The 27623-nt window shown below is 47.1% G+C and overlaps 15 non-coding genes and 1 pseudogene across 15 annotated transcripts; all 16 read right to left on the bottom strand.

Annotated features, from left to right (window-relative positions):
* Nucleotides 1-943: 943 nt before the first annotated feature.
* On the bottom strand, nucleotides 944-1134 carry LOC142267524 (U2 spliceosomal RNA). The gene has a single exon (XR_012733393.1). It is a non-coding gene; the product is annotated as a U2 spliceosomal RNA (small nuclear RNA).
* A 1387-nt stretch (nucleotides 1135-2521) lies between these two features.
* Nucleotides 2522-2712, bottom strand: LOC142267523 (U2 spliceosomal RNA). Its single transcript, XR_012733392.1, has one exon. It is a non-coding gene; the product is annotated as a U2 spliceosomal RNA (small nuclear RNA).
* Nucleotides 2713-4099: 1387 nt separating this feature from the next.
* On the bottom strand, nucleotides 4100-4297 carry LOC142267481 (U2 spliceosomal RNA). Its single transcript, XR_012733372.1, has one exon. It is a non-coding gene; the product is annotated as a U2 spliceosomal RNA (small nuclear RNA).
* A 681-nt stretch (nucleotides 4298-4978) lies between these two features.
* On the bottom strand, nucleotides 4979-5136 carry LOC142267503 (U2 spliceosomal RNA; annotated as a pseudogene).
* A 1387-nt stretch (nucleotides 5137-6523) lies between these two features.
* Nucleotides 6524-6716, bottom strand: LOC142267438 (U2 spliceosomal RNA). The gene has a single exon (XR_012733333.1). It is a non-coding gene; the product is annotated as a U2 spliceosomal RNA (small nuclear RNA).
* A 2189-nt stretch (nucleotides 6717-8905) lies between these two features.
* Nucleotides 8906-9096, bottom strand: LOC142267511 (U2 spliceosomal RNA). Its single transcript, XR_012733391.1, has one exon. It is a non-coding gene; the product is annotated as a U2 spliceosomal RNA (small nuclear RNA).
* A 1387-nt stretch (nucleotides 9097-10483) lies between these two features.
* On the bottom strand, nucleotides 10484-10676 carry LOC142267436 (U2 spliceosomal RNA). The gene has a single exon (XR_012733331.1). It is a non-coding gene; the product is annotated as a U2 spliceosomal RNA (small nuclear RNA).
* A 2189-nt stretch (nucleotides 10677-12865) lies between these two features.
* LOC142267499 (U2 spliceosomal RNA) lies at nucleotides 12866-13056 on the bottom strand. The gene has a single exon (XR_012733388.1). It is a non-coding gene; the product is annotated as a U2 spliceosomal RNA (small nuclear RNA).
* Nucleotides 13057-14443: 1387 nt separating this feature from the next.
* Nucleotides 14444-14634, bottom strand: LOC142267487 (U2 spliceosomal RNA). The gene has a single exon (XR_012733377.1). It is a non-coding gene; the product is annotated as a U2 spliceosomal RNA (small nuclear RNA).
* Nucleotides 14635-16021: 1387 nt separating this feature from the next.
* On the bottom strand, nucleotides 16022-16212 carry LOC142267475 (U2 spliceosomal RNA). The gene has a single exon (XR_012733366.1). It is a non-coding gene; the product is annotated as a U2 spliceosomal RNA (small nuclear RNA).
* A 1387-nt stretch (nucleotides 16213-17599) lies between these two features.
* On the bottom strand, nucleotides 17600-17790 carry LOC142267462 (U2 spliceosomal RNA). The gene has a single exon (XR_012733355.1). It is a non-coding gene; the product is annotated as a U2 spliceosomal RNA (small nuclear RNA).
* A 1387-nt stretch (nucleotides 17791-19177) lies between these two features.
* On the bottom strand, nucleotides 19178-19368 carry LOC142267449 (U2 spliceosomal RNA). The gene has a single exon (XR_012733343.1). It is a non-coding gene; the product is annotated as a U2 spliceosomal RNA (small nuclear RNA).
* A 1387-nt stretch (nucleotides 19369-20755) lies between these two features.
* Nucleotides 20756-20946, bottom strand: LOC142267437 (U2 spliceosomal RNA). Its single transcript, XR_012733332.1, has one exon. It is a non-coding gene; the product is annotated as a U2 spliceosomal RNA (small nuclear RNA).
* Nucleotides 20947-22333: 1387 nt separating this feature from the next.
* Nucleotides 22334-22524, bottom strand: LOC142267425 (U2 spliceosomal RNA). The gene has a single exon (XR_012733321.1). It is a non-coding gene; the product is annotated as a U2 spliceosomal RNA (small nuclear RNA).
* Nucleotides 22525-23911: 1387 nt separating this feature from the next.
* LOC142267413 (U2 spliceosomal RNA) lies at nucleotides 23912-24102 on the bottom strand. Its single transcript, XR_012733312.1, has one exon. It is a non-coding gene; the product is annotated as a U2 spliceosomal RNA (small nuclear RNA).
* A 1387-nt stretch (nucleotides 24103-25489) lies between these two features.
* LOC142267435 (U2 spliceosomal RNA) lies at nucleotides 25490-25682 on the bottom strand. The gene has a single exon (XR_012733330.1). It is a non-coding gene; the product is annotated as a U2 spliceosomal RNA (small nuclear RNA).
* Between the last annotated feature and the right edge of the window lie 1941 nt (nucleotides 25683-27623).

Raw genomic sequence — 27623 nt, 5'->3', positions numbered from 1 at the left:
CACCCGGGAAAAAAAGAGATTGCCCCCTCCTTCCACTAGCCCACCCTCCCACCCAAAGAACAACTTCTTCTGCGCAGCTTGTTTTCTAGGCAGCAGCGCTATTGTGATGTCATCGGGGGGCATTGTGACAAGCCGCCAGTGTTCCGTCTCTTCATGTTGTGCACAGTTCAAACGGAAAATACATCAACAGGCAGACTACAGAAAAGCTTACTATCAAAGGTTAGAGGGGGGCTTTCTCAGAGGGCTTTTTACAGTTTTTCTATTCCCAATTAGCCGTTTAAGTGTACTTATTGAAAGTAGTAATTCTTTCATAGGCCGCCCTTTCTTAGTATTTGACGTTCCTTATATTGCGGTATGAGGCTTCGCAGTAGGTTGCAAACATTCATCACCCATGACTGTCCCCAATTGAGCTCAGAAGCTCAATGTCTATCATGACCTCTCTTTTAGAATGTCCAAGAGCAAGCAAACTATTCCTCCAGGAGAGGGCGCCAACAGACTACTAAAGAGATCATCATTACTCAAAGAAAACCCCAAAAACCAATGCATGATAGGAATAAACAGGTAACTTTCTTTGGAGTGGAAGCGGAGAGATCGCACCAGATGCCAATTCTAGATCTTATCACACCTGTGGTCACTGCAGCAGCAGGTGAATCCACTTTGTCCAAAAGGGATCTATTCCATTCAATTGCAAATGATCTAGATAAGACAGAGAACTGCAGCACGGGGACATAGCCGAGTTGGTCAGGTTGAGTGGTGATGAGTTTGCTATTTGGATGAATAAAGAAAGTCAAAAGTGTGAAAGATAAAAAACAAAAGGAGGAAGTGTGAAAAGTGAATGGGCCAAATTGAGGTGCATATGAAGACGTATGCTTTCTTCCAATTCATTAAATCGGGCTAATATGAATCAGGTGAATTGAGTTCTGCTTTTGGAAACTGGGTTAAGAAGGGGTGCACCGTTCCTGGAGGTACTGCAATACCAGGTCAATGCGTGGAGTGGACAGAGCAAGCTCTTTTTCCATCTCCCTGTTCTAAAAATCCATTTAATATATGGTCCCCAGATAGGGGACGTATCAGATATTAAACTGATAAGAACAGATACTACACTTGATCTTAGCCAAAAGGCCGAGAAGCGATAACCAGAATTGGTTTGGGCCTCGAGTGGCACCCTGGCCTATGCCGGACACATCTTAGGGAGAGAGAGCGAGAGGGAGACAAACCCACGCCTACACAAGACATTTTGTCACCCAAGCCAACCCTTGAAAAGGCTGCTTTGCAGAGCAAAAACAAGAAGAATGGTGCGTTTTGCAGCCGCCGCCCACTGCAATGAATCTGAATAACTCCTCCTTTAGGGCGCAAGCAACTCCCCTCCCCCTTGCAGTCTTTCCAATTCACGATACAAAAAGACGGACAGGACAGGTTGCCTGACTTTCCGTCACTGCCACCCTTTGCCATCCTTACCCGTAGAAAGCCCTTTCATCATCCCCAAACCCTAATCTTTTCCCTTTCCTTCCCAGCCCCCAAACCCTGCCCTCTGTACCTTTCTCACCACCCGCTTCCCTTCTCCTGTCATCCCCCTACCACCCGGGAAAAAAAGAGATTGCCCCCTCCTTCCACTAGCCCACCCTCCCACCCAAAGAACAACTTCTTCTGCGCAGCTTGTTTTCTAGGCAGCAGCGCTATTGTGATGTCATCGGGGGGCATTGTGACAAGCCGCCAGTGTTCCGTCTCTTCATGTTGTGCACAGTTCAAACGGAAAATACATCAACAGGCAGACTACAGAAAAGCTTACTATCAAAGGTTAGAGGGGGGCTTTCTCAGAGGGCTTTTTACAGTTTTTCTATTCCCAATTAGCCGTTTAAGTGTACTTATTGAAAGTAGTAATTCTTTCATAGGCCGCCCTTTCTTAGTATTTGACGTTCCTTATATTGCGGTATGAGGCTTCGCAGTAGGTTGCAAACATTCATCACCCATGACTGTCCCCAATTGAGCTCAGAAGCTCAATGTCTATCATGACCTCTCTTTTAGAATGTCCAAGAGCAAGCAAACTATTCCTCCAGGAGAGGGCGCCAACAGACTACTAAAGAGATCATCATTACTCAAAGAAAACCCCAAAAACCAATGCATGATAGGAATAAACAGGTAACTTTCTTTGGAGTGGAAGCGGAGAGATCGCACCAGATGCCAATTCTAGATCTTATCACACCTGTGGTCACTGCAGCAGCAGGTGAATCCACTTTGTCCAAAAGGGATCTATTCCATTCAATTGCAAATGATCTAGATAAGACAGAGAACTGCAGCACGGGGACATAGCCGAGTTGGTCAGGTTGAGTGGTGATGAGTTTGCTATTTGGATGAATAAAGAAAGTCAAAAGTGTGAAAGATAAAAAACAAAAGGAGGAAGTGTGAAAAGTGAATGGGCCAAATTGAGGTGCATATGAAGACGTATGCTTTCTTCCAATTCATTAAATCGGGCTAATATGAATCAGGTGAATTGAGTTCTGCTTTTGGAAACTGGGTTAAGAAGGGGTGCACCGTTCCTGGAGGTACTGCAATACCAGGTCAATGCGTGGAGTGGACAGAGCAAGCTCTTTTTCCATCTCCCTGTTCTAAAAATCCATTTAATATATGGTCCCCAGATAGGGGACGTATCAGATATTAAACTGATAAGAACAGATACTACACTTGATCTTAGCCAAAAGGCCGAGAAGCGATAACCAGAATTGGTTTGGGCCTCGAGTGGCACCCTGGCCTATGCCGGACACATCTTAGGGAGAGAGAGCGAGAGGGAGACAAACCCACGCCTACACAAGACATTTTGTCACCCAAGCCAACCCTTGAAAAGGCTGCTTTGCAGAGCAAAAACAAGAAGAATGGTGCGTTTTGCAGCCGCCGCCCACTGCAATGAATCTGAATAACTCCTCCTTTAGGGCGCAAGCAACTCCCCTCCCCCTTGCAGTCTTTCCAATTCACGATACAAAAAGACGGACAGGACAGGTTGCCTGACTTTCCGTCACTGCCACCCTTTGCCATCCTTACCCGTAGAAAGCCCTTTCATCATCCCCAAACCCTAATCTTTTCCCTTTCCTTCCCAGCCCCCAAACCCTGCCCTCTGTACCTTTCTCACCACCCGCTTCCCTTCTCCTGTCATCCCCCTACCACCCGGGAAAAAAAGAGATTGCCCCCTCCTTCCACTAGCCCACCCTCCCACCCAAAGAACAACTTCTTCTGCGCAGCTTGTTTTCTAGGCAGCAGCGCTATTGTGATGTCATCGGGGGGCATTGTGACAAGCCGCCAGTGTTCCGTCTCTTCATGTTGTGCACAGTTCAAACGGAAAATACATCAACAGGCAGACTACAGAAAAGCTTACTATCAAAGGTTAGAGGGGGGCTTTCTCAGAGGGCTTTTTACAGTTTTTCTATTCCCAATTAGCCGTTTAAGTGTACTTATTGAAAGTAGTAATTCTTTCATAGGCCGCCCTTTCTTAGTATTTGACGTTCCTTATATTGCGGTATGAGGCTTCGCAGTAGGTTGCAAACATTCATCACCCATGACTGTCCCCAATTGAGCTCAGAAGCTCAATGTCTATCATGACCTCTCTTTTAGAATGTCCAAGAGCAAGCAAACTATTCCTCCAGGAGAGGGCGCCAACAGACTACTAAAGAGATCATCATTACTCAAAGAAAACCCCAAAAACCAATGCATGATAGGAATAAACAGGTAACTTTCTTTGGAGTGGAAGCGGAGAGATCGCACCAGATGCCAATTCTAGATCTTATCACACCTGTGGTCACTGCAGCAGCAGGTGAATCCACTTTGTCCAAAAGGGATCTATTCCATTCAATTGCAAATGATCTAGATAAGACAGAGAACTGCAGCACGGGGACATAGCCGAGTTGGTCAGGTTGAGTGGTGATGAGTTTGCTATTTGGATGAATAAAGAAAGTCAAAAGTGTGAAAGATAAAAAACAAAAGGAGGAAGTGTGAAAAGTGAATGGGCCAAATTGAGGTGCATATGAAGACGTATGCTTTCTTCCAATTCATTAAATCGGGCTAATATGAATCAGGTGAATTGAGTTCTGCTTTTGGAAACTGGGTTAAGAAGGGGTGCACCGTTCCTGGAGGTACTGCAATACCAGGTCAATGCGTGGAGTGGACAGAGCAAGCTCTTTTTCCATCTCCCTGTTCTAAAAATCCATTTAATATATGGTCCCCAGATAGGGGACGTATCAGATATTAAACTGATAAGAACAGATTTTTTGATTTAATGAAGCTTTCCAAAGCACTACAAAAAATGCATGACCGAAGTCACACCAAAAACAGTGCAAAGGCTAGGATTCGTGTGGACCCCACCGTGAGGAGAGGGTCCCCAAAAATCAACCCCGTCCCTCCGAGCCAGAAGGCCACAGCAAGGGTCAGGGATCTTCGGTGCTCCCCCAAGCCGAAGCCTGGTTGAGCCTTGTCGTTGCTCCCAGCGTCCACCCAGGCATCTTACCCAAGTGGAGTAGAGAGCTACTAGTTGTTGGTTTCGCAGCCGAAACTGCCCGGACCGTCAACCGGTGTTGGTTTCTCAGCCCAAGGCTAACCGGACCTCCAACCGGGTGTTGGTTTCTCAGCCGAAGCTGACCCAGACCTCCAACCGGGTGTTGGTTTCTCAGCCGAAGCTGACCCAGACCTCCAACCGGGTGTTAGTTTCTCAGCCCAAAGCTGACCAGACCTCCGACCGGGATTATAAAAATTTCCCTTCCTAGCCAGAAGGCCGGGATAGGGTAATATGCTCAAAAAGTATGAAAAGGCAAGGTACGGTGTGCTACAGAGCCCAAGGCTTGCCGGGGTCCCAAGCCAGCAAGCTCAGACTCACTCCAGGGTCGTCAGTCCTGGGGCACGTTGTACCATAGCCCCCCACCCTTACTCAGTCTAATAGCCTCGATCCTGGTAGGGCCATGTTTTCCTCTAGATGAATATACTATCCACCCAGAGTACTAGCAAGCGCAACCTTCCAGTGTGCATTGTATCATTGTACTAAGGTGGCCTGGAGCTTAAACCACCTCTTCGAACAACACTACACTTGATCTTAGCCAAAAGGACTGATAAGAACAGATACTACACTTGATCTTAGCCAAAAGGCCGAGAAGCGATAACCAGAATTGGTTTGGGCCTCGAGTGGCACCCTGGCCTATGCCGGACACATCTTAGGGAGAGAGAGCGAGAGGGAGACAAACCCACGCCTACACAAGACATTTTGTCACCCAAGCCAACCCTTGAAAAGGCTGCTTTGCAGAGCAAAAACAAGAAGAATGGTGCGTTTTGCAGCCGCCGCCCACTGCAATGAATCTGAATAACTCCTCCTTTAGGGCGCAAGCAACTCCCCTCCCCCTTGCAGTCTTTCCAATTCACGATACAAAAAGACGGACAGGACAGGTTGCCTGACTTTCCGTCACTGCCACCCTTTGCCATCCTTACCCGTAGAAAGCCCTTTCATCATCCCCAAACCCTAATCTTTTCCCTTTCCTTCCCAGCCCCCAAACCCTGCCCTCTGTACCTTTCTCACCACCCGCTTCCCTTCTCCTGTCATCCCCCTACCACCCGGGAAAAAAAGAGATTGCCCCCTCCTTCCACTAGCCCACCCTCCCACCCAAAGAACAACTTCTTCTGCGCAGCTTGTTTTCTAGGCAGCAGCGCTATTGTGATGTCATCGGGGGGCATTGTGACAAGCCGCCAGTGTTCCGTCTCTTCATGTTGTGCACAGTTCAAACGGAAAATACATCAACAGGCAGACTACAGAAAAGCTTACTATCAAAGGTTAGAGGGGGGCTTTCTCAGAGGGCTTTTTACAGTTTTTCTATTCCCAATTAGCCGTTTAAGTGTACTTATTGAAAGTAGTAATTCTTTCATAGGCCGCCCTTTCTTAGTATTTGACGTTCCTTATATTGCGGTATGAGGCTTCGCAGTAGGTTGCAAACATTCATCACCCATGACTGTCCCCAATTGAGCTCAGAAGCTCAATGTCTATCATGACCTCTCTTTTAGAATGTCCAAGAGCAAGCAAACTATTCCTCCAGGAGAGGGCGCCAACAGACTACTAAAGAGATCATCATTACTCAAAGAAAACCCCAAAAACCAATGCATGATAGGAATAAACAGGTAACTTTCTTTGGAGTGGAAGCGGAGAGATCGCACCAGATGCCAATTCTAGATCTTATCACACCTGTGGTCACTGCAGCAGCAGGTGAATCCACTTTGTCCAAAAGGGATCTATTCCATTCAATTGCAAATGATCTAGATAAGACAGAGAACTGCAGCACGGGGACATAGCCGAGTTGGTCAGGTTGAGTGGTGATGAGTTTGCTATTTGGATGAATAAAGAAAGTCAAAAGTGTGAAAGATAAAAAACAAAAGGAGGAAGTGTGAAAAGTGAATGGGCCAAATTGAGGTGCATATGAAGACGTATGCTTTCTTCCAATTCATTAAATCGGGCTAATATGAATCAGGTGAATTGAGTTCTGCTTTTGGAAACTGGGTTAAGAAGGGGTGCACCGTTCCTGGAGGTACTGCAATACCAGGTCAATGCGTGGAGTGGACAGAGCAAGCTCTTTTTCCATCTCCCTGTTCTAAAAATCCATTTAATATATGGTCCCCAGATAGGGGACGTATCAGATATTAAACTGATAAGAACAGATTTTTGATTTAATGAAGCTTTCCAAAGCACCACAAAAAATGCATGACCGAAGTCACACCAAAAACAGTGCAAAGGCTAGGATTCGTGTGGACCCCACCGTGAGGAGAGGGTCCCCAAAAATCAACCCCGTCCCTCCGAGCCAGAAGGCCACAGCAAGGGTCAGGGATCTTCGGTGCTCTCCCAAGCCGAAGCCTGGTTGAGCCTTGTCGTTGCTCCCAGCGTCCACCCAGGCATCTTACCCAAGTGGAGTAGAGAGCTACTAGTTGTTGGTTTCGCAGCCGAAACTGCCCGGACCGTCAACCGGTGTTGGTTTCTCAGCCCAAGGCTAACCGGACCTCCAACCGGGTGTTGGTTTCTCAGCCGAAGCTGACCCAGACCTCCAACCGGGTGTTGGTTTCTCAGCCGAAGCTGACCCAGACCTCCAACCGGGTGTTAGTTTCTCAGCCCAAAGCTGACCAGACCTCCGACCGGGATTATAAAAATTTCCCTTCCTAGCCAGAAGGCCGGGATAGGGTAATATGCTCAAAAAGTATGAAAAGGCAAGGTACGGTGTGCTACAGAGCCCAAGGCTTGCCGGGGTCCCAAGCCAGCAAGCTCAGACTCACTCCAGGGTCGTCAGTCCTGGGGCACGTTGTACCATAGCCCCCCACCCTTACTCAGTCTAATAGCCTCGATCCTGGTAGGGCCATGTTTTCCTCTAGATGAATATACTATCCACCCAGAGTACTAGCAAGCGCAACCTTCCAGTGTGCATTGTATCATTGTACTAAGGTGGCCTGGAGCTTAAACCACCTCTTCGAACAACACTACACTTGATCTTAGCCAAAAGGCCGAGAAGCGATAACCAGAATTGGTTTGGGCCTCGAGTGGCACCCTGGCCTATGCCGGACACATCTTAGGGAGAGAGAGCGAGAGGGAGACAAACCCACGCCTACACAAGACATTTTGTCACCCAAGCCAACCCTTGAAAAGGCTGCTTTGCAGAGCAAAAACAAGAAGAATGGTGCGTTTTGCAGCCGCCGCCCACTGCAATGAATCTGAATAACTCCTCCTTTAGGGCGCAAGCAACTCCCCTCCCCCTTGCAGTCTTTCCAATTCACGATACAAAAAGACGGACAGGACAGGTTGCCTGACTTTCCGTCACTGCCACCCTTTGCCATCCTTACCCGTAGAAAGCCCTTTCATCATCCCCAAACCCTAATCTTTTCCCTTTCCTTCCCAGCCCCCAAACCCTGCCCTCTGTACCTTTCTCACCACCCGCTTCCCTTCTCCTGTCATCCCCCTACCACCCGGGAAAAAAAGAGATTGCCCCCTCCTTCCACTAGCCCACCCTCCCACCCAAAGAACAACTTCTTCTGCGCAGCTTGTTTTCTAGGCAGCAGCGCTATTGTGATGTCATCGGGGGGCATTGTGACAAGCCGCCAGTGTTCCGTCTCTTCATGTTGTGCACAGTTCAAACGGAAAATACATCAACAGGCAGACTACAGAAAAGCTTACTATCAAAGGTTACAGGGGGGCTTTCTCAGAGGGCTTTTTACAGTTTTTCTATTCCCAATTAGCCGTTTAAGTGTACTTATTGAAAGTAGTAATTCTTTCATAGGCCGCCCTTTCTTAGTATTTGACGTTCCTTATATTGCGGTATGAGGCTTCGCAGTAGGTTGCAAACATTCATCACCCATGACTGTCCCCAATTGAGCTCAGAAGCTCAATGTCTATCATGACCTCTCTTTTAGAATGTCCAAGAGCAAGCAAACTATTCCTCCAGGAGAGGGCGCCAACAGACTACTAAAGAGATCATCATTACTCAAAGAAAACCCCAAAAACCAATGCATGATAGGAATAAACAGGTAACTTTCTTTGGAGTGGAAGCGGAGAGATCGCACCAGATGCCAATTCTAGATCTTATCACACCTGTGGTCACTGCAGCAGCAGGTGAATCCACTTTGTCCAAAAGGGATCTATTCCATTCAATTGCAAATGATCTAGATAAGACAGAGAACTGCAGCACGGGGACATAGCCGAGTTGGTCAGGTTGAGTGGTGATGAGTTTGCTATTTGGATGAATAAAGAAAGTCAAAAGTGTGAAAGATAAAAAACAAAAGGAGGAAGTGTGAAAAGTGAATGGGCCAAATTGAGGTGCATATGAAGACGTATGCTTTCTTCCAATTCATTAAATCGGGCTAATATGAATCAGGTGAATTGAGTTCTGCTTTTGGAAACTGGGTTAAGAAGGGGTGCACCGTTCCTGGAGGTACTGCAATACCAGGTCAATGCGTGGAGTGGACAGAGCAAGCTCTTTTTCCATCTCCCTGTTCTAAAAATCCATTTAATATATGGTCCCCAGATAGGGGACGTATCAGATATTAAACTGATAAGAACAGATACTACACTTGATCTTAGCCAAAAGGCCGAGAAGCGATAACCAGAATTGGTTTGGGCCTCGAGTGGCACCCTGGCCTATGCCGGACACATCTTAGGGAGAGAGAGCGAGAGGGAGACAAACCCACGCCTACACAAGACATTTTGTCACCCAAGCCAACCCTTGAAAAGGCTGCTTTGCAGAGCAAAAACAAGAAGAATGGTGCGTTTTGCAGCCGCCGCCCACTGCAATGAATCTGAATAACTCCTCCTTTAGGGCGCAAGCAACTCCCCTCCCCCTTGCAGTCTTTCCAATTCACGATACAAAAAGACGGACAGGACAGGTTGCCTGACTTTCCGTCACTGCCACCCTTTGCCATCCTTACCCGTAGAAAGCCCTTTCATCATCCCCAAACCCTAATCTTTTCCCTTTCCTTCCCAGCCCCCAAACCCTGCCCTCTGTACCTTTCTCACCACCTGCTTCCCTTCTCCTGTCATCCCCCTACCACCCGGGAAAAAAAGAGATTGCCCCCTCCTTCCACTAGCCCACCCTCCCACCCAAAGAACAACTTCTTCTGCGCAGCTTGTTTTCTAGGCAGCAGCGCTATTGTGATGTCATCGGGGGGCATTGTGACAAGCCGCCAGTGTTCCGTCTCTTCATGTTGTGCACAGTTCAAACGGAAAATACATCAACAGGCAGACTACAGAAAAGCTTACTATCAAAGGTTAGAGGGGGGCTTTCTCAGAGGGCTTTTTACAGTTTTTCTATTCCCAATTAGCCGTTTAAGTGTACTTATTGAAAGTAGTAATTCTTTCATAGGCCGCCCTTTCTTAGTATTTGACGTTCCTTATATTGCGGTATGAGGCTTCGCAGTAGGTTGCAAACATTCATCACCCATGACTGTCCCCAATTGAGCTCAGAAGCTCAATGTCTATCATGACCTCTCTTTTAGAATGTCCAAGAGCAAGCAAACTATTCCTCCAGGAGAGGGCGCCAACAGACTACTAAAGAGATCATCATTACTCAAAGAAAACCCCAAAAACCAATGCATGATAGGAATAAACAGGTAACTTTCTTTGGAGTGGAAGCGGAGAGATCGCACCAGATGCCAATTCTAGATCTTATCACACCTGTGGTCACTGCAGCAGCAGGTGAATCCACTTTGTCCAAAAGGGATCTATTCCATTCAATTGCAAATGATCTAGATAAGACAGAGAACTGCAGCACGGGGACATAGCCGAGTTGGTCAGGTTGAGTGGTGATGAGTTTGCTATTTGGATGAATAAAGAAAGTCAAAAGTGTGAAAGATAAAAAACAAAAGGAGGAAGTGTGAAAAGTGAATGGGCCAAATTGAGGTGCATATGAAGACGTATGCTTTCTTCCAATTCATTAAATCGGGCTAATATGAATCAGGTGAATTGAGTTCTGCTTTTGGAAACTGGGTTAAGAAGGGGTGCACCGTTCCTGGAGGTACTGCAATACCAGGTCAATGCGTGGAGTGGACAGAGCAAGCTCTTTTTCCATCTCCCTGTTCTAAAAATCCATTTAATATATGGTCCCCAGATAGGGGACGTATCAGATATTAAACTGATAAGAACAGATTTTTGATTTAATGAAGCTTTCCAAAGCACCACAAAAAATGCATGACCGAAGTCACACCAAAAACAGTGCAAAGGCTAGGATTCGTGTGGACCCCACCGTGAGGAGAGGGTCCCCAAAAATCAACCCCGTCCCTCCGAGCCAGAAGGCCACAGCAAGGGTCAGGGATCTTCGGTGCTCTCCCAAGCCGAAGCCTGGTTGAGCCTTGTCGTTGCTCCCAGCGTCCACCCAGGCATCTTACCCAAGTGGAGTAGAGAGCTACTAGTTGTTGGTTTCGCAGCCGAAACTGCCCGGACCGTCAACCGGTGTTGGTTTCTCAGCCCAAGGCTAACCGGACCTCCAACCGGGTGTTGGTTTCTCAGCCGAAGCTGACCCAGACCTCCAACCGGGTGTTGGTTTCTCAGCCGAAGCTGACCCAGACCTCCAACCGGGTGTTAGTTTCTCAGCCCAAAGCTGACCAGACCTCCGACCGGGATTATAAAAATTTCCCTTCCTAGCCAGAAGGCCGGGATAGGGTAATATGCTCAAAAAGTATGAAAAGGCAAGGTACGGTGTGCTACAGAGCCCAAGGCTTGCCGGGGTCCCAAGCCAGCAAGCTCAGACTCACTCCAGGGTCGTCAGTCCTGGGGCACGTTGTACCATAGCCCCCCACCCTTACTCAGTCTAATAGCCTCGATCCTGGTAGGGCCATGTTTTCCTCTAGATGAATATACTATCCACCCAGAGTACTAGCAAGCGCAACCTTCCAGTGTGCATTGTATCATTGTACTAAGGTGGCCTGGAGCTTAAACCACCTCTTCGAACAACACTACACTTGATCTTAGCCAAAAGGCCGAGAAGCGATAACCAGAATTGGTTTGGGCCTCGAGTGGCACCCTGGCCTATGCCGGACACATCTTAGGGAGAGAGAGCGAGAGGGAGACAAACCCACGCCTACACAAGACATTTTGTCACCCAAGCCAACCCTTGAAAAGGCTGCTTTGCAGAGCAAAAACAAGAAGAATGGTGCGTTTTGCAGCCGCCGCCCACTGCAATGAATCTGAATAACTCCTCCTTTAGGGCGCAAGCAACTCCCCTCCCCCTTGCAGTCTTTCCAATTCACGATACAAAAAGACGGACAGGACAGGTTGCCTGACTTTCCGTCACTGCCACCCTTTGCCATCCTTACCCGTAGAAAGCCCTTTCATCATCCCCAAACCCTAATCTTTTCCCTTTCCTTCCCAGCCCCCAAACCCTGCCCTCTGTACCTTTCTCACCACCCGCTTCCCTTCTCCTGTCATCCCCCTACCACCCGGGAAAAAAAGAGATTGCCCCCTCCTTCCACTAGCCCACCCTCCCACCCAAAGAACAACTTCTTCTGCGCAGCTTGTTTTCTAGGCAGCAGCGCTATTGTGATGTCATCGGGGGGCATTGTGACAAGCCGCCAGTGTTCCGTCTCTTCATGTTGTGCACAGTTCAAACGGAAAATACATCAACAGGCAGACTACAGAAAAGCTTACTATCAAAGGTTAGAGGGGGGCTTTCTCAGAGGGCTTTTTACAGTTTTTCTATTCCCAATTAGCCGTTTAAGTGTACTTATTGAAAGTAGTAATTCTTTCATAGGCCGCCCTTTCTTAGTATTTGACGTTCCTTATATTGCGGTATGAGGCTTCGCAGTAGGTTGCAAACATTCATCACCCATGACTGTCCCCAATTGAGCTCAGAAGCTCAATGTCTATCATGACCTCTCTTTTAGAATGTCCAAGAGCAAGCAAACTATTCCTCCAGGAGAGGGCGCCAACAGACTACTAAAGAGATCATCATTACTCAAAGAAAACCCCAAAAACCAATGCATGATAGGAATAAACAGGTAACTTTCTTTGGAGTGGAAGCGGAGAGATCGCACCAGATGCCAATTCTAGATCTTATCACACCTGTGGTCACTGCAGCAGCAGGTGAATCCACTTTGTCCAAAAGGGATCTATTCCATTCAATTGCAAATGATCTAGATAAGACAGAGAACTGCAGCACGGGGACATAGCCGAGTTGGTCAGGTTGAGTGGTGATGAGTTTGCTATTTGGATGAATAAAGAAAGTCAAAAGTGTGAAAGATAAAAAACAAAAGGAGGAAGTGTGAAAAGTGAATGGGCCAAATTGAGGTGCATATGAAGACGTATGCTTTCTTCCAATTCATTAAATCGGGCTAATATGAATCAGGTGAATTGAGTTCTGCTTTTGGAAACTGGGTTAAGAAGGGGTGCACCGTTCCTGGAGGTACTGCAATACCAGGTCAATGCGTGGAGTGGACAGAGCAAGCTCTTTTTCCATCTCCCTGTTCTAAAAATCCATTTAATATATGGTCCCCAGATAGGGGACGTATCAGATATTAAACTGATAAGAACAGATACTACACTTGATCTTAGCCAAAAGGCCGAGAAGCGATAACCAGAATTGGTTTGGGCCTCGAGTGGCACCCTGGCCTATGCCGGACACATCTTAGGGAGAGAGAGCGAGAGGGAGACAAACCCACGCCTACACAAGACATTTTGTCACCCAAGCCAACCCTTGAAAAGGCTGCTTTGCAGAGCAAAAACAAGAAGAATGGTGCGTTTTGCAGCCGCCGCCCACTGCAATGAATCTGAATAACTCCTCCTTTAGGGCGCAAGCAACTCCCCTCCCCCTTGCAGTCTTTCCAATTCACGATACAAAAAGACGGACAGGACAGGTTGCCTGACTTTCCGTCACTGCCACCCTTTGCCATCCTTACCCGTAGAAAGCCCTTTCATCATCCCCAAACCCTAATCTTTTCCCTTTCCTTCCCAGCCCCCAAACCCTGCCCTCTGTACCTTTCTCACCACCCGCTTCCCTTCTCCTGTCATCCCCCTACCACCCGGGAAAAAAAGAGATTGCCCCCTCCTTCCACTAGCCCACCCTCCCACCCAAAGAACAACTTCTTCTGCGCAGCTTGTTTTCTAGGCAGCAGCGCTATTGTGATGTCATCGGGGGGCATTGTGACAAGCCGCCAGTGTTCCGTCTCTTCATGTTGTGCACAGTTCAAACGGAAAATACATCAACAGGCAGACTACAGAAAAGCTTACTATCAAAGGTTAGAGGGGGGCTTTCTCAGAGGGCTTTTTACAGTTTTTCTATTCCCAATTAGCCGTTTAAGTGTACTTATTGAAAGTAGTAATTCTTTCATAGGCCGCCCTTTCTTAGTATTTGACGTTCCTTATATTGCGGTATGAGGCTTCGCAGTAGGTTGCAAACATTCATCACCCATGACTGTCCCCAATTGAGCTCAGAAGCTCAATGTCTATCATGACCTCTCTTTTAGAATGTCCAAGAGCAAGCAAACTATTCCTCCAGGAGAGGGCGCCAACAGACTACTAAAGAGATCATCATTACTCAAAGAAAACCCCAAAAACCAATGCATGATAGGAATAAACAGGTAACTTTCTTTGGAGTGGAAGCGGAGAGATCGCACCAGATGCCAATTCTAGATGTTATCACACCTGTGGTCACTGCAGCAGCAGGTGAATCCACTTTGTCCAAAAGGGATCTATTCCATTCAATTGCAAATGATCTAGATAAGACAGAGAACTGCAGCACGGGGACATAGCCGAGTTGGTCAGGTTGAGTGGTGATGAGTTTGCTATTTGGATGAATAAAGAAAGTCAAAAGTGTGAAAGATAAAAAACAAAAGGAGGAAGTGTGAAAAGTGAATGGGCCAAATTGAGGTGCATATGAAGACGTATGCTTTCTTCCAATTCATTAAATCGGGCTAATATGAATCAGGTGAATTGAGTTCTGCTTTTGGAAACTGGGTTAAGAAGGGGTGCACCGTTCCTGGAGGTACTGCAATACCAGGTCAATGCGTGGAGTGGACAGAGCAAGCTCTTTTTCCATCTCCCTGTTCTAAAAATCCATTTAATATATGGTCCCCAGATAGGGGACGTATCAGATATTAAACTGATAAGAACAGATACTACACTTGATCTTAGCCAAAAGGCCGAGAAGCGATAACCAGAATTGGTTTGGGCCTCGAGTGGCACCCTGGCCTATGCCGGACACATCTTAGGGAGAGAGAGCGAGAGGGAGACAAACCCACGCCTACACAAGACATTTTGTCACCCAAGCCAACCCTTGAAAAGGCTGCTTTGCAGAGCAAAAACAAGAAGAATGGTGCGTTTTGCAGCCGCCGCCCACTGCAATGAATCTGAATAACTCCTCCTTTAGGGCGCAAGCAACTCCCCTCCCCCTTGCAGTCTTTCCAATTCACGATACAAAAAGACGGACAGGACAGGTTGCCTGACTTTCCGTCACTGCCACCCTTTGCCATCCTTACCCGTAGAAAGCCCTTTCATCATCCCCAAACCCTAATCTTTTCCCTTTCCTTCCCAGCCCCCAAACCCTGCCCTCTGTACCTTTCTCACCACCCGCTTCCCTTCTCCTGTCATCCCCCTACCACCCGGGAAAAAAAGAGATTGCCCCCTCCTTCCACTAGCCCACCCTCCCACCCAAAGAACAACTTCTTCTGCGCAGCTTGTTTTCTAGGCAGCAGCGCTATTGTGATGTCATCGGGGGGCATTGTGACAAGCCGCCAGTGTTCCGTCTCTTCATGTTGTGCACAGTTCAAACGGAAAATACATCAACAGGCAGACTACAGAAAAGCTTACTATCAAAGGTTAGAGGGGGGCTTTCTCAGAGGGCTTTTTACAGTTTTTCTATTCCCAATTAGCCGTTTAAGTGTACTTATTGAAAGTAGTAATTCTTTCATAGGCCGCCCTTTCTTAGTATTTGACGTTCCTTATATTGCGGTATGAGGCTTCGCAGTAGGTTGCAAACATTCATCACCCATGACTGTCCCCAATTGAGCTCAGAAGCTCAATGTCTATCATGACCTCTCTTTTAGAATGTCCAAGAGCAAGCAAACTATTCCTCCAGGAGAGGGCGCCAACAGACTACTAAAGAGATCATCATTACTCAAAGAAAACCCCAAAAACCAATGCATGATAGGAATAAACAGGTAACTTTCTTTGGAGTGGAAGCGGAGAGATCGCACCAGATGCCAATTCTAGATCTTATCACACCTGTGGTCACTGCAGCAGCAGGTGAATCCACTTTGTCCAAAAGGGATCTATTCCATTCAATTGCAAATGATCTAGATAAGACAGAGAACTGCAGCACGGGGACATAGCCGAGTTGGTCAGGTTGAGTGGTGATGAGTTTGCTATTTGGATGAATAAAGAAAGTCAAAAGTGTGAAAGATAAAAAACAAAAGGAGGAAGTGTGAAAAGTGAATGGGCCAAATTGAGGTGCATATGAAGACGTATGCTTTCTTCCAATTCATTAAATCGGGCTAATATGAATCAGGTGAATTGAGTTCTGCTTTTGGAAACTGGGTTAAGAAGGGGTGCACCGTTCCTGGAGGTACTGCAATACCAGGTCAATGCGTGGAGTGGACAGAGCAAGCTCTTTTTCCATCTCCCTGTTCTAAAAATCCATTTAATATATGGTCCCCAGATAGGGGACGTATCAGATATTAAACTGATAAGAACAGATACTACACTTGATCTTAGCCAAAAGGCCGAGAAGCGATAACCAGAATTGGTTTGGGCCTCGAGTGGCACCCTGGCCTATGCCGGACACATCTTAGGGAGAGAGAGCGAGAGGGAGACAAACCCACGCCTACACAAGACATTTTGTCACCCAAGCCAACCCTTGAAAAGGCTGCTTTGCAGAGCAAAAACAAGAAGAATGGTGCGTTTTGCAGCCGCCGCCCACTGCAATGAATCTGAATAACTCCTCCTTTAGGGCGCAAGCAACTCCCCTCCCCCTTGCAGTCTTTCCAATTCACGATACAAAAAGACGGACAGGACAGGTTGCCTGACTTTCCGTCACTGCCACCCTTTGCCATCCTTACCCGTAGAAAGCCCTTTCATCATCCCCAAACCCTAATCTTTTCCCTTTCCTTCCCAGCCCCCAAACCCTGCCCTCTGTACCTTTCTCACCACCCGCTTCCCTTCTCCTGTCATCCCCCTACCACCCGGGAAAAAAAGAGATTGCCCCCTCCTTCCACTAGCCCACCCTCCCACCCAAAGAACAACTTCTTCTGCGCAGCTTGTTTTCTAGGCAGCAGCGCTATTGTGATGTCATCGGGGGGCATTGTGACAAGCCGCCAGTGTTCCGTCTCTTCATGTTGTGCACAGTTCAAACGGAAAATACATCAACAGGCAGACTACAGAAAAGCTTACTATCAAAGGTTAGAGGGGGGCTTTCTCAGAGGGCTTTTTACAGTTTTTCTATTCCCAATTAGCCGTTTAAGTGTACTTATTGAAAGTAGTAATTCTTTCATAGGCCGCCCTTTCTTAGTATTTGACGTTCCTTATATTGCGGTATGAGGCTTCGCAGTAGGTTGCAAACATTCATCACCCATGACTGTCCCCAATTGAGCTCAGAAGCTCAATGTCTATCATGACCTCTCTTTTAGAATGTCCAAGAGCAAGCAAACTATTCCTCCAGGAGAGGGCGCCAACAGACTACTAAAGAGATCATCATTACTCAAAGAAAACCCCAAAAACCAATGCATGATAGGAATAAACAGGTAACTTTCTTTGGAGTGGAAGCGGAGAGATCGCACCAGATGCCAATTCTAGATCTTATCACACCTGTGGTCACTGCAGCAGCAGGTGAATCCACTTTGTCCAAAAGGGATCTATTCCATTCAATTGCAAATGATCTAGATAAGACAGAGAACTGCAGCACGGGGACATAGCCGAGTTGGTCAGGTTGAGTGGTGATGAGTTTGCTATTTGGATGAATAAAGAAAGTCAAAAGTGTGAAAGATAAAAAACAAAAGGAGGAAGTGTGAAAAGTGAATGGGCCAAATTGAGGTGCATATGAAGACGTATGCTTTCTTCCAATTCATTAAATCGGGCTAATATGAATCAGGTGAATTGAGTTCTGCATTTGGAAACTGGGTTAAGAAGGGGTGCACCGTTCCTGGAGGTACTGCAATACCAGGTCAATGCGTGGAGTGGACAGAGCAAGCTCTTTTTCCATCTCCCTGTTCTAAAAATCCATTTAATATATGGTCCCCAGATAGGGGACGTATCAGATATTAAACTGATAAGAACAGATACTACACTTGATCTTAGCCAAAAGGCCGAGAAGCGATAACCAGAATTGGTTTGGGCCTCGAGTGGCACCCTGGCCTATGCCGGACACATCTTAGGGAGAGAGAGCGAGAGGGAGACAAACCCACGCCTACACAAGACATTTTGTCACCCAAGCCAACCCTTGAAAAGGCTGCTTTGCAGAGCAAAAACAAGAAGAATGGTGCGTTTTGCAGCCGCCGCCCACTGCAATGAATCTGAATAACTCCTCCTTTAGGGCGCAAGCAACTCCCCTCCCCCTTGCAGTCTTTCCAATTCACGATACAAAAAGACGGACAGGACAGGTTGCCTGACTTTCCGTCACTGCCACCCTTTGCCATCCTTACCCGTAGAAAGCCCTTTCATCATCCCCAAACCCTAATCTTTTCCCTTTCCTTCCCAGCCCCCAAACCCTGCCCTCTGTACCTTTCTCACCACCCGCTTCCCTTCTCCTGTCATCCCCCTACCACCCGGGAAAAAAAGAGATTGCCCCCTCCTTCCACTAGCCCACCCTCCCACCCAAAGAACAACTTCTTCTGCGCAGCTTGTTTTCTAGGCAGCAGCGCTATTGTGATGTCATCGGGGGGCATTGTGACAAGCCGCCAGTGTTCCGTCTCTTCATGTTGTGCACAGTTCAAACGGAAAATACATCAACAGGCAGACTACAGAAAAGCTTACTATCAAAGGTTAGAGGGGGGCTTTCTCAGAGGGCTTTTTACAGTTTTTCTATTCCCAATTAGCCGTTTAAGTGTACTTATTGAAAGTAGTAATTCTTTCATAGGCCGCCCTTTCTTAGTATTTGACGTTCCTTATATTGCGGTATGAGGCTTCGCAGTAGGTTGCAAACATTCATCACCCATGACTGTCCCCAATTGAGCTCAGAAGCTCAATGTCTATCATGACCTCTCTTTTAGAATGTCCAAGAGCAAGCAAACTATTCCTCCAGGAGAGGGCGCCAACAGACTACTAAAGAGATCATCATTACTCAAAGAAAACCCCAAAAACCAATGCATGATAGGAATAAACAGGTAACTTTCTTTGGAGTGGAAGCGGAGAGATCGCACCAGATGCCAATTCTAGATCTTATCACACCTGTGGTCACTGCAGCAGCAGGTGAATCCACTTTGTCCAAAAGGGATCTATTCCATTCAATTGCAAATGATCTAGATAAGACAGAGAACTGCAGCACGGGGACATAGCCGAGTTGGTCAGGTTGAGTGGTGATGAGTTTGCTATTTGGATGAATAAAGAAAGTCAAAAGTGTGAAAGATAAAAAACAAAAGGAGGAAGTGTGAAAAGTGAATGGGCCAAATTGAGGTGCATATGAAGACGTATGCTTTCTTCCAATTCATTAAATCGGGCTAATATGAATCAGGTGAATTGAGTTCTGCTTTTGGAAACTGGGTTAAGAAGGGGTGCACCGTTCCTGGAGGTACTGCAATACCAGGTCAATGCGTGGAGTGGACAGAGCAAGCTCTTTTTCCATCTCCCTGTTCTAAAAATCCATTTAATATATGGTCCCCAGATAGGGGACGTATCAGATATTAAACTGATAAGAACAGATACTACACTTGATCTTAGCCAAAAGGCCGAGAAGCGATAACCAGAATTGGTTTGGGCCTCGAGTGGCACCCTGGCCTATGCCGGACACATCTTAGGGAGAGAGAGCGAGAGGGAGACAAACCCACGCCTACACAAGACATTTTGTCACCCAAGCCAACCCTTGAAAAGGCTGCTTTGCAGAGCAAAAACAAGAAGAATGGTGCGTTTTGCAGCCGCCGCCCACTGCAATGAATCTGAATAACTCCTCCTTTAGGGCGCAAGCAACTCCCCTCCCCCTTGCAGTCTTTCCAATTCACGATACAAAAAGACGGACAGGACAGGTTGCCTGACTTTCCGTCACTGCCACCCTTTGCCATCCTTACCCGTAGAAAGCCCTTTCATCATCCCCAAACCCTAATCTTTTCCCTTTCCTTCCCAGCCCCCAAACCCTGCCCTCTGTACCTTTCTCACCACCCGCTTCCCTTCTCCTGTCATCCCCCTACCACCCGGGAAAAAAAGAGATTGCCCCCTCCTTCCACTAGCCCACCCTCCCACCCAAAGAACAACTTCTTCTGCGCAGCTTGTTTTCTAGGCAGCAGCGCTATTGTGATGTCATCGGGGGGCATTGTGACAAGCCGCCAGTGTTCCGTCTCTTCATGTTGTGCACAGTTCAAACGGAAAATACATCAACAGGCAGACTACAGAAAAGCTTACTATCAAAGGTTAGAGGGGGGCTTTCTCAGAGGGCTTTTTACAGTTTTTCTATTCCCAATTAGCCGTTTAAGTGTACTTATTGAAAGTAGTAATTCTTTCATAGGCCGCCCTTTCTTAGTATTTGACGTTCCTTATATTGCGGTATGAGGCTTCGCAGTAGGTTGCAAACATTCATCACCCATGACTGTCCCCAATTGAGCTCAGAAGCTCAATGTCTATCATGACCTCTCTTTTAGAATGTCCAAGAGCAAGCAAACTATTCCTCCAGGAGAGGGCGCCAACAGACTACTAAAGAGATCATCATTACTCAAAGAAAACCCCAAAAACCAATGCATGATAGGAATAAACAGGTAACTTTCTTTGGAGTGGAAGCGGAGAGATCGCACCAGATGCCAATTCTAGATCTTATCACACCTGTGGTCACTGCAGCAGCAGGTGAATCCACTTTGTCCAAAAGGGATCTATTCCATTCAATTGCAAATGATCTAGATAAGACAGAGAACTGCAGCACGGGGACATAGCCGAGTTGGTCAGGTTGAGTGGTGATGAGTTTGCTATTTGGATGAATAAAGAAAGTCAAAAGTGTGAAAGATAAAAAACAAAAGGAGGAAGTGTGAAAAGTGAATGGGCCAAATTGAGGTGCATATGAAGACGTATGCTTTCTTCCAATTCATTAAATCGGGCTAATATGAATCAGGTGAATTGAGTTCTGCTTTTGGAAACTGGGTTAAGAAGGGGTGCACCGTTCCTGGAGGTACTGCAATACCAGGTCAATGCGTGGAGTGGACAGAGCAAGCTCTTTTTCCATCTCCCTGTTCTAAAAATCCATTTAATATATGGTCCCCAGATAGGGGACGTATCAGATATTAAACTGATAAGAACAGATACTACACTTGATCTTAGCCAAAAGGCCGAGAAGCGATAACCAGAATTGGTTTGGGCCTCGAGTGGCACCCTGGCCTATGCCGGACACATCTTAGGGAGAGAGAGCGAGAGGGAGACAAACCCACGCCTACACAAGACATTTTGTCACCCAAGCCAACCCTTGAAAAGGCTGCTTTGCAGAGCAAAAACAAGAAGAATGGTGCGTTTTGCAGCCGCCGCCCACTGCAATGAATCTGAATAACTCCTCCTTTAGGGCGCAAGCAACTCCCCTCCCCCTTGCAGTCTTTCCAATTCACGATACAAAAAGACGGACAGGACAGGTTGCCTGACTTTCCGTCACTGCCACCCTTTGCCATCCTTACCCGTAGAAAGCCCTTTCATCATCCCCAAACCCTAATCTTTTCCCTTTCCTTCCCAGCCCCCAAACCCTGCCCTCTGTACCTTTCTCACCACCCGCTTCCCTTCTCCTGTCATCCCCCTACCACCCGGGAAAAAAAGAGATTGCCCCCTCCTTCCACTAGCCCACCCTCCCACCCAAAGAACAACTTCTTCTGCGCAGCTTGTTTTCTAGGCAGCAGCGCTATTGTGATGTCATCGGGGGGCATTGTGACAAGCCGCCAGTGTTCCGTCTCTTCATGTTGTGCACAGTTCAAACGGAAAATACATCAACAGGCAGACTACAGAAAAGCTTACTATCAAAGGTTAGAGGGGGGCTTTCTCAGAGGGCTTTTTACAGTTTTTCTATTCCCAATTAGCCGTTTAAGTGTACTTATTGAAAGTAGTAATTCTTTCATAGGCCGCCCTTTCTTAGTATTTGACGTTCCTTATATTGCGGTATGAGGCTTCGCAGTAGGTTGCAAACATTCATCACCCATGACTGTCCCCAATTGAGCTCAGAAGCTCAATGTCTATCATGACCTCTCTTTTAGAATGTCCAAGAGCAAGCAAACTATTCCTCCAGGAGAGGGCGCCAACAGACTACTAAAGAGATCATCATTACTCAAAGAAAACCCCAAAAACCAATGCATGATAGGAATAAACAGGTAACTTTCTTTGGAGTGGAAGCGGAGAGATCGCACCAGATGCCAATTCTAGATCTTATCACACCTGTGGTCACTGCAGCAGCAGGTGAATCCACTTTGTCCAAAAGGGATCTATTCCATTCAATTGCAAATGATCTAGATAAGACAGAGAACTGCAGCACGGGGACATAGCCGAGTTGGTCAGGTTGAGTGGTGATGAGTTTGCTATTTGGATGAATAAAGAAAGTCAAAAGTGTGAAAGATAAAAAACAAAAGGAGGAAGTGTGAAAAGTGAATGGGCCAAATTGAGGTGCATATGAAGACGTATGCTTTCTTCCAATTCATTAAATCGGGCTAATATGAATCAGGTGAATTGAGTTCTGCTTTTGGAAACTGGGTTAAGAAGGGGTGCACCGTTCCTGGAGGTACTGCAATACCAGGTCAATGCGTGGAGTGGACAGAGCAAGCTCTTTTTCCATCTCCCTGTTCTAAAAATCCATTTAATATATGGTCCCCAGATAGGGGACGTATCAGATATTAAACTGATAAGAACAGATACTACACTTGATCTTAGCCAAAAGGCCGAGAAGCGATAACCAGAATTGGTTTGGGCCTCGAGTGGCACCCTGGCCTATGCCGGACACATCTTAGGGAGAGAGAGCGAGAGGGAGACAAACCCACGCCTACACAAGACATTTTGTCACCCAAGCCAACCCTTGAAAAGGCTGCTTTGCAGAGCAAAAACAAGAAGAATGGTGCGTTTTGCAGCCGCCGCCCACTGCAATGAATCTGAATAACTCCTCCTTTAGGGCGCAAGCAACTCCCCTCCCCCTTGCAGTCTTTCCAATTCACGATACAAAAAGACGGACAGGACAGGTTGCCTGACTTTCCGTCACTGCCACCCTTTGCCATCCTTACCCGTAGAAAGCCCTTTCATCATCCCCAAACCCTAATCTTTTCCCTTTCCTTCCCAGCCCCCAAACCCTGCCCTCTGTACCTTTCTCACCACCCGCTTCCCTTCTCCTGTCATCCCCCTACCACCCGGGAAAAAAAGAGATTGCCCCCTCCTTCCACTAGCCCACCCTCCCACCCAAAGAACAACTTCTTCTGCGCAGCTTGTTTTCTAGGCAGCAGCGCTATTGTGATGTCATCGGGGGGCATTGTGACAAGCCGCCAGTGTTCCGTCTCTTCATGTTGTGCACAGTTCAAACGGAAAATACATCAACAGGCAGACTACAGAAAAGCTTACTATCAAAGGTTAGAGGGGGGCTTTCTCAGAGGGCTTTTTACAGTTTTTCTATTCCCAATTAGCCGTTTAAGTGTACTTATTGAAAGTAGTAATTCTTTCATAGGCCGCCCTTTCTTAGTATTTGACGTTCCTTATATTGCGGTATGAGGCTTCGCAGTAGGTTGCAAACATTCATCACCCATGACTGTCCCCAATTGAGCTCAGAAGCTCAATGTCTATCATGACCTCTCTTTTAGAATGTCCAAGAGCAAGCAAACTATTCCTCCAGGAGAGGGCGCCAACAGACTACTAAAGAGATCATCATTACTCAAAGAAAACCCCAAAAACCAATGCATGATAGGAATAAACAGGTAACTTTCTTTGGAGTGGAAGCGGAGAGATCGCACCAGATGCCAATTCTAGATCTTATCACACCTGTGGTCACTGCAGCAGCAGGTGAATCCACTTTGTCCAAAAGGGATCTATTCCATTCAATTGCAAATGATCTAGATAAGACAGAGAACTGCAGCACGGGGACATAGCCGAGTTGGTCAGGTTGAGTGGTGATGAGTTTGCTATTTGGATGAATAAAGAAAGTCAAAAGTGTGAAAGATAAAAAACAAAAGGAGGAAGTGTGAAAAGTGAATGGGCCAAATTGAGGTGCATATGAAGACGTATGCTTTCTTCCAATTCATTAAATCGGGCTAATATGAATCAGGTGAATTGAGTTCTGCTTTTGGAAACTGGGTTAAGAAGGGGTGCACCGTTCCTGGAGGTACTGCAATACCAGGTCAATGCGTGGAGTGGACAGAGCAAGCTCTTTTTCCATCTCCCTGTTCTAAAAATCCATTTAATATATGGTCCCCAGATAGGGGACGTATCAGATATTAAACTGATAAGAACAGATACTACACTTGATCTTAGCCAAAAGGCCGAGAAGCGATAACCAGAATTGGTTTGGGCCTCGAGTGGCACCCTGGCCTATGCCGGACACATCTTAGGGAGAGAGAGCGAGAGGGAGACAAACCCACGCCTACACAAGACATTTTGTCACCCAAGCCAACCCTTGAAAAGGCTGCTTTGCAGAGCAAAAACAAGAAGAATGGTGCGTTTTGCAGCCGCCGCCCACTGCAATGAATCTGAATAACTCCTCCTTTAGGGCGCAAGCAACTCCCCTCCCCCTTGCAGTCTTTCCAATTCACGATACAAAAAGACGGACAGGACAGGTTGCCTGACTTTCCGTCACTGCCACCCTTTGCCATCCTTACCCGTAGAAAGCCCTTTCATCATCCCCAAACCCTAATCTTTTCCCTTTCCTTCCCAGCCCCCAAACCCTGCCCTCTGTACCTTTCTCACCACCCGCTTCCCTTCTCCTGTCATCCCCCTACCACCCGGGAAAAAAAGAGATTGCCCCCTCCTTCCACTAGCCCACCCTCCCACCCAAAGAACAACTTCTTCTGCGCAGCTTGTTTTCTAGGCAGCAGCGCTATTGTGATGTCATCGGGGGGCATTGTGACAAGCCGCCAGTGTTCCGTCTCTTCATGTTGTGCACAGTTCAAACGGAAAATACATCAACAGGCAGACTACAGAAAAGCTTACTATCAAAGGTTAGAGGGGGGCTTTCTCAGAGGGCTTTTTACAGTTTTTCTATTCCCAATTAGCCGTTTAAGTGTACTTATTGAAAGTAGTAATTCTTTCATAGGCCGCCCTTTCTTAGTATTTGACGTTCCTTATATTGCGGTATGAGGCTTCGCAGTAGGTTGCAAACATTCATCACCCATGACTGTCCCCAATTGAGCTCAGAAGCTCAATGTCTATCATGACCTCTCTTTTAGAATGTCCAAGAGCAAGCAAACTATTCCTCCAGGAGAGGGCGCCAACAGACTACTAAAGAGATCATCATTACTCAAAGAAAACCCCAAAAACCAATGCATGATAGGAATAAACAGGTAACTTTCTTTGGAGTGGAAGCGGAGAGATCGCACCAGATGCCAATTCTAGATCTTATCACACCTGTGGTCACTGCAGCAGCAGGTGAATCCACTTTGTCCAAAAGGGATCTATTCCATTCAATTGCAAATGATCTAGATAAGACAGAGAACTGCAGCACGGGGACATAGCCGAGTTGGTCAGGTTGAGTGGTGATGAGTTTGCTATTTGGATGAATAAAGAAAGTCAAAAGTGTGAAAGATAAAAAACAAAAGGAGGAAGTGTGAAAAGTGAATGGGCCAAATTGAGGTGCATATGAAGACGTATGCTTTCTTCCAATTCATTAAATCGGGCTAATATGAATCAGGTGAATTGAGTTCTGCTTTTGGAAACTGGGTTAAGAAGGGGTGCACCGTTCCTGGAGGTACTGCAATACCAGGTCAATGCGTGGAGTGGACAGAGCAAGCTCTTTTTCCATCTCCCTGTTCTAAAAATCCATTTAATATATGGTCCCCAGATAGGGGACGTATCAGATATTAAACTGATAAGAACAGATTTTTGATTTAATGAAGCTTTCCAAAGCACCACAAAAAATGCATGACCGAAGTCACACCAAAAACAGTGCAAAGGCTAGGATTCGTGTGGACCCCACCGTGAGGAGAGGGTCCCCAAAAATCAACCCCGTCCCTCCGAGCCAGAAGGCCACAGCAAGGGTCAGGGATCTTCGGTGCTCTCCCAAGCCGAAGCCTGGTTGAGCCTTGTCGTTGCTCCCAGCGTCCACCCAGGCATCTTACCCAAGTGGAGTAGAGAGCTACTAGTTGTTGGTTTCGCAGCCGAAACTGCCCGGACCGTCAACCGGTGTTGGTTTCTCAGCCCAAGGCTAACCGGACCTCCAACCGGGTGTTGGTTTCTCAGCCGAAGCTGACCCAGACCTCCAACCGGGTGTTGGTTTCTCAGCCGAAGCTGACCCAGACCTCCAACCGGGTGTTAGTTTCTCAGCCCAAAGCTGACCAGACCTCCGACCGGGATTATAAAAATTTCCCTTCCTAGCCAGAAGGCCGGGATAGGGTAATATGCTCAAAAAGTATGAAAAGGCAAGGTACGGTGTGCTACAGAGCCCAAGGCTTGCCGGGGTCCCAAGCCAGCAAGCTCAGACTCACTCCAGGGTCGTCAGTCCTGGGGCACGTTGTACCATAGCCCCCCACCCTTACTCAGTCTAATAGCCTCGATCCTGGTAGGGCCATGTTTTCCTCTAGATGAATATACTATCCACCCAGAGTACTAGCAAGCGCAACCTTCCAGTGTGCATTGTATCATTGTACTAAGGTGGCCTGGAGCTTAAACCACCTCTTCGAACAACACTACACTTGATCTTAGCCAAAAGGCCGAGAAGCGATAACCAGAATTGGTTTGGGCCTCGAGTGGCACCCTGGCCTATGCCGGACACATCTTAGGGAGAGAGAGCGAGAGGGAGACAAACCCACGCCTACACAAGACATTTTGTCACCCAAGCCAACCCTTGAAAAGGCTGCTTTGCAGAGCAAAAACAAGAAGAATGGTGCGTTTTGCAGCCGCCGCCCACTGCAATGAATCTGAATAACTCCTCCTTTAGGGCGCAAGCAACTCCCCTCCCCCTTGCAGTCTTTCCAATTCACGATACAAAAAGACGGACAGGACAGGTTGCCTGACTTTCCGTCACTGCCACCCTTTGCCATCCTTACCCGTAGAAAGCCCTTTCATCATCCCCAAACCCTAATCTTTTCCCTTTCCTTCCCAGCCCCCAAACCCTGCCCTCTGTACCTTTCTCACCACCCGCTTCCCTTCTCCTGTCATCCCCCTACCACCCGGGAAAAAAAGAGATTGCCCCCTCCTTCCACTAGCCCACCCTCCCACCCAAAGAACAACTTCTTCTGCGCAGCTTGTTTTCTAGGCAGCAGCGCTATTGTGATGTCATCGGGGGGCATTGTGACAAGCCGCCAGTGTTCCGTCTCTTCATGTTGTGCACAGTTCAAACGGAAAATACATCAACAGGCAGACTACAGAAAAGCTTACTATCAAAGGTTAGAGGGGGGCTTTCTCAGAGGGCTTTTTACAGTTTTTCTATTCCCAATTAGCCGTTTAAGTGTACTTATTGAAAGTAGTAATTCTTTCATAGGCCGCCCTTTCTTAGTATTTGACGTTCCTTATATTGCGGTATGAGGCTTCGCAGTAGGTTGCAAACATTCATCACCCATGACTGTCCCCAATTGAGCTCAGAAGCTCAATGTCTATCATGACCTCTCTTTTAGAATGTCCAAGAGCAAGCAAACTATTCCTCCAGGAGAGGGCGCCAACAGACTACTAAAGAGATCATCATTACTCAAAGAAAACCCCAAAAACCAATGCATGATAGGAATAAACAGGTAACTTTCTTTGGAGTGGAAGCGGAGAGATCGCACCAGATGCCAATTCTAGATCTTATCACACCTGTGGTCACTGCAGCAGCAGGTGAATCCACTTTGTCCAAAAGGGATCTATTCCATTCAATTGCAAATGA

The sequence above is a fragment of the Anomaloglossus baeobatrachus genome, unplaced genomic scaffold, assembly GCF_048569485.1.
Source record: "Anomaloglossus baeobatrachus isolate aAnoBae1 unplaced genomic scaffold, aAnoBae1.hap1 Scaffold_295, whole genome shotgun sequence".
Lineage (NCBI taxonomy): Eukaryota > Metazoa > Chordata > Amphibia > Anura > Aromobatidae > Anomaloglossus > Anomaloglossus baeobatrachus.
This window is presented reverse-complemented; position numbering and strand designations above follow the sequence as displayed.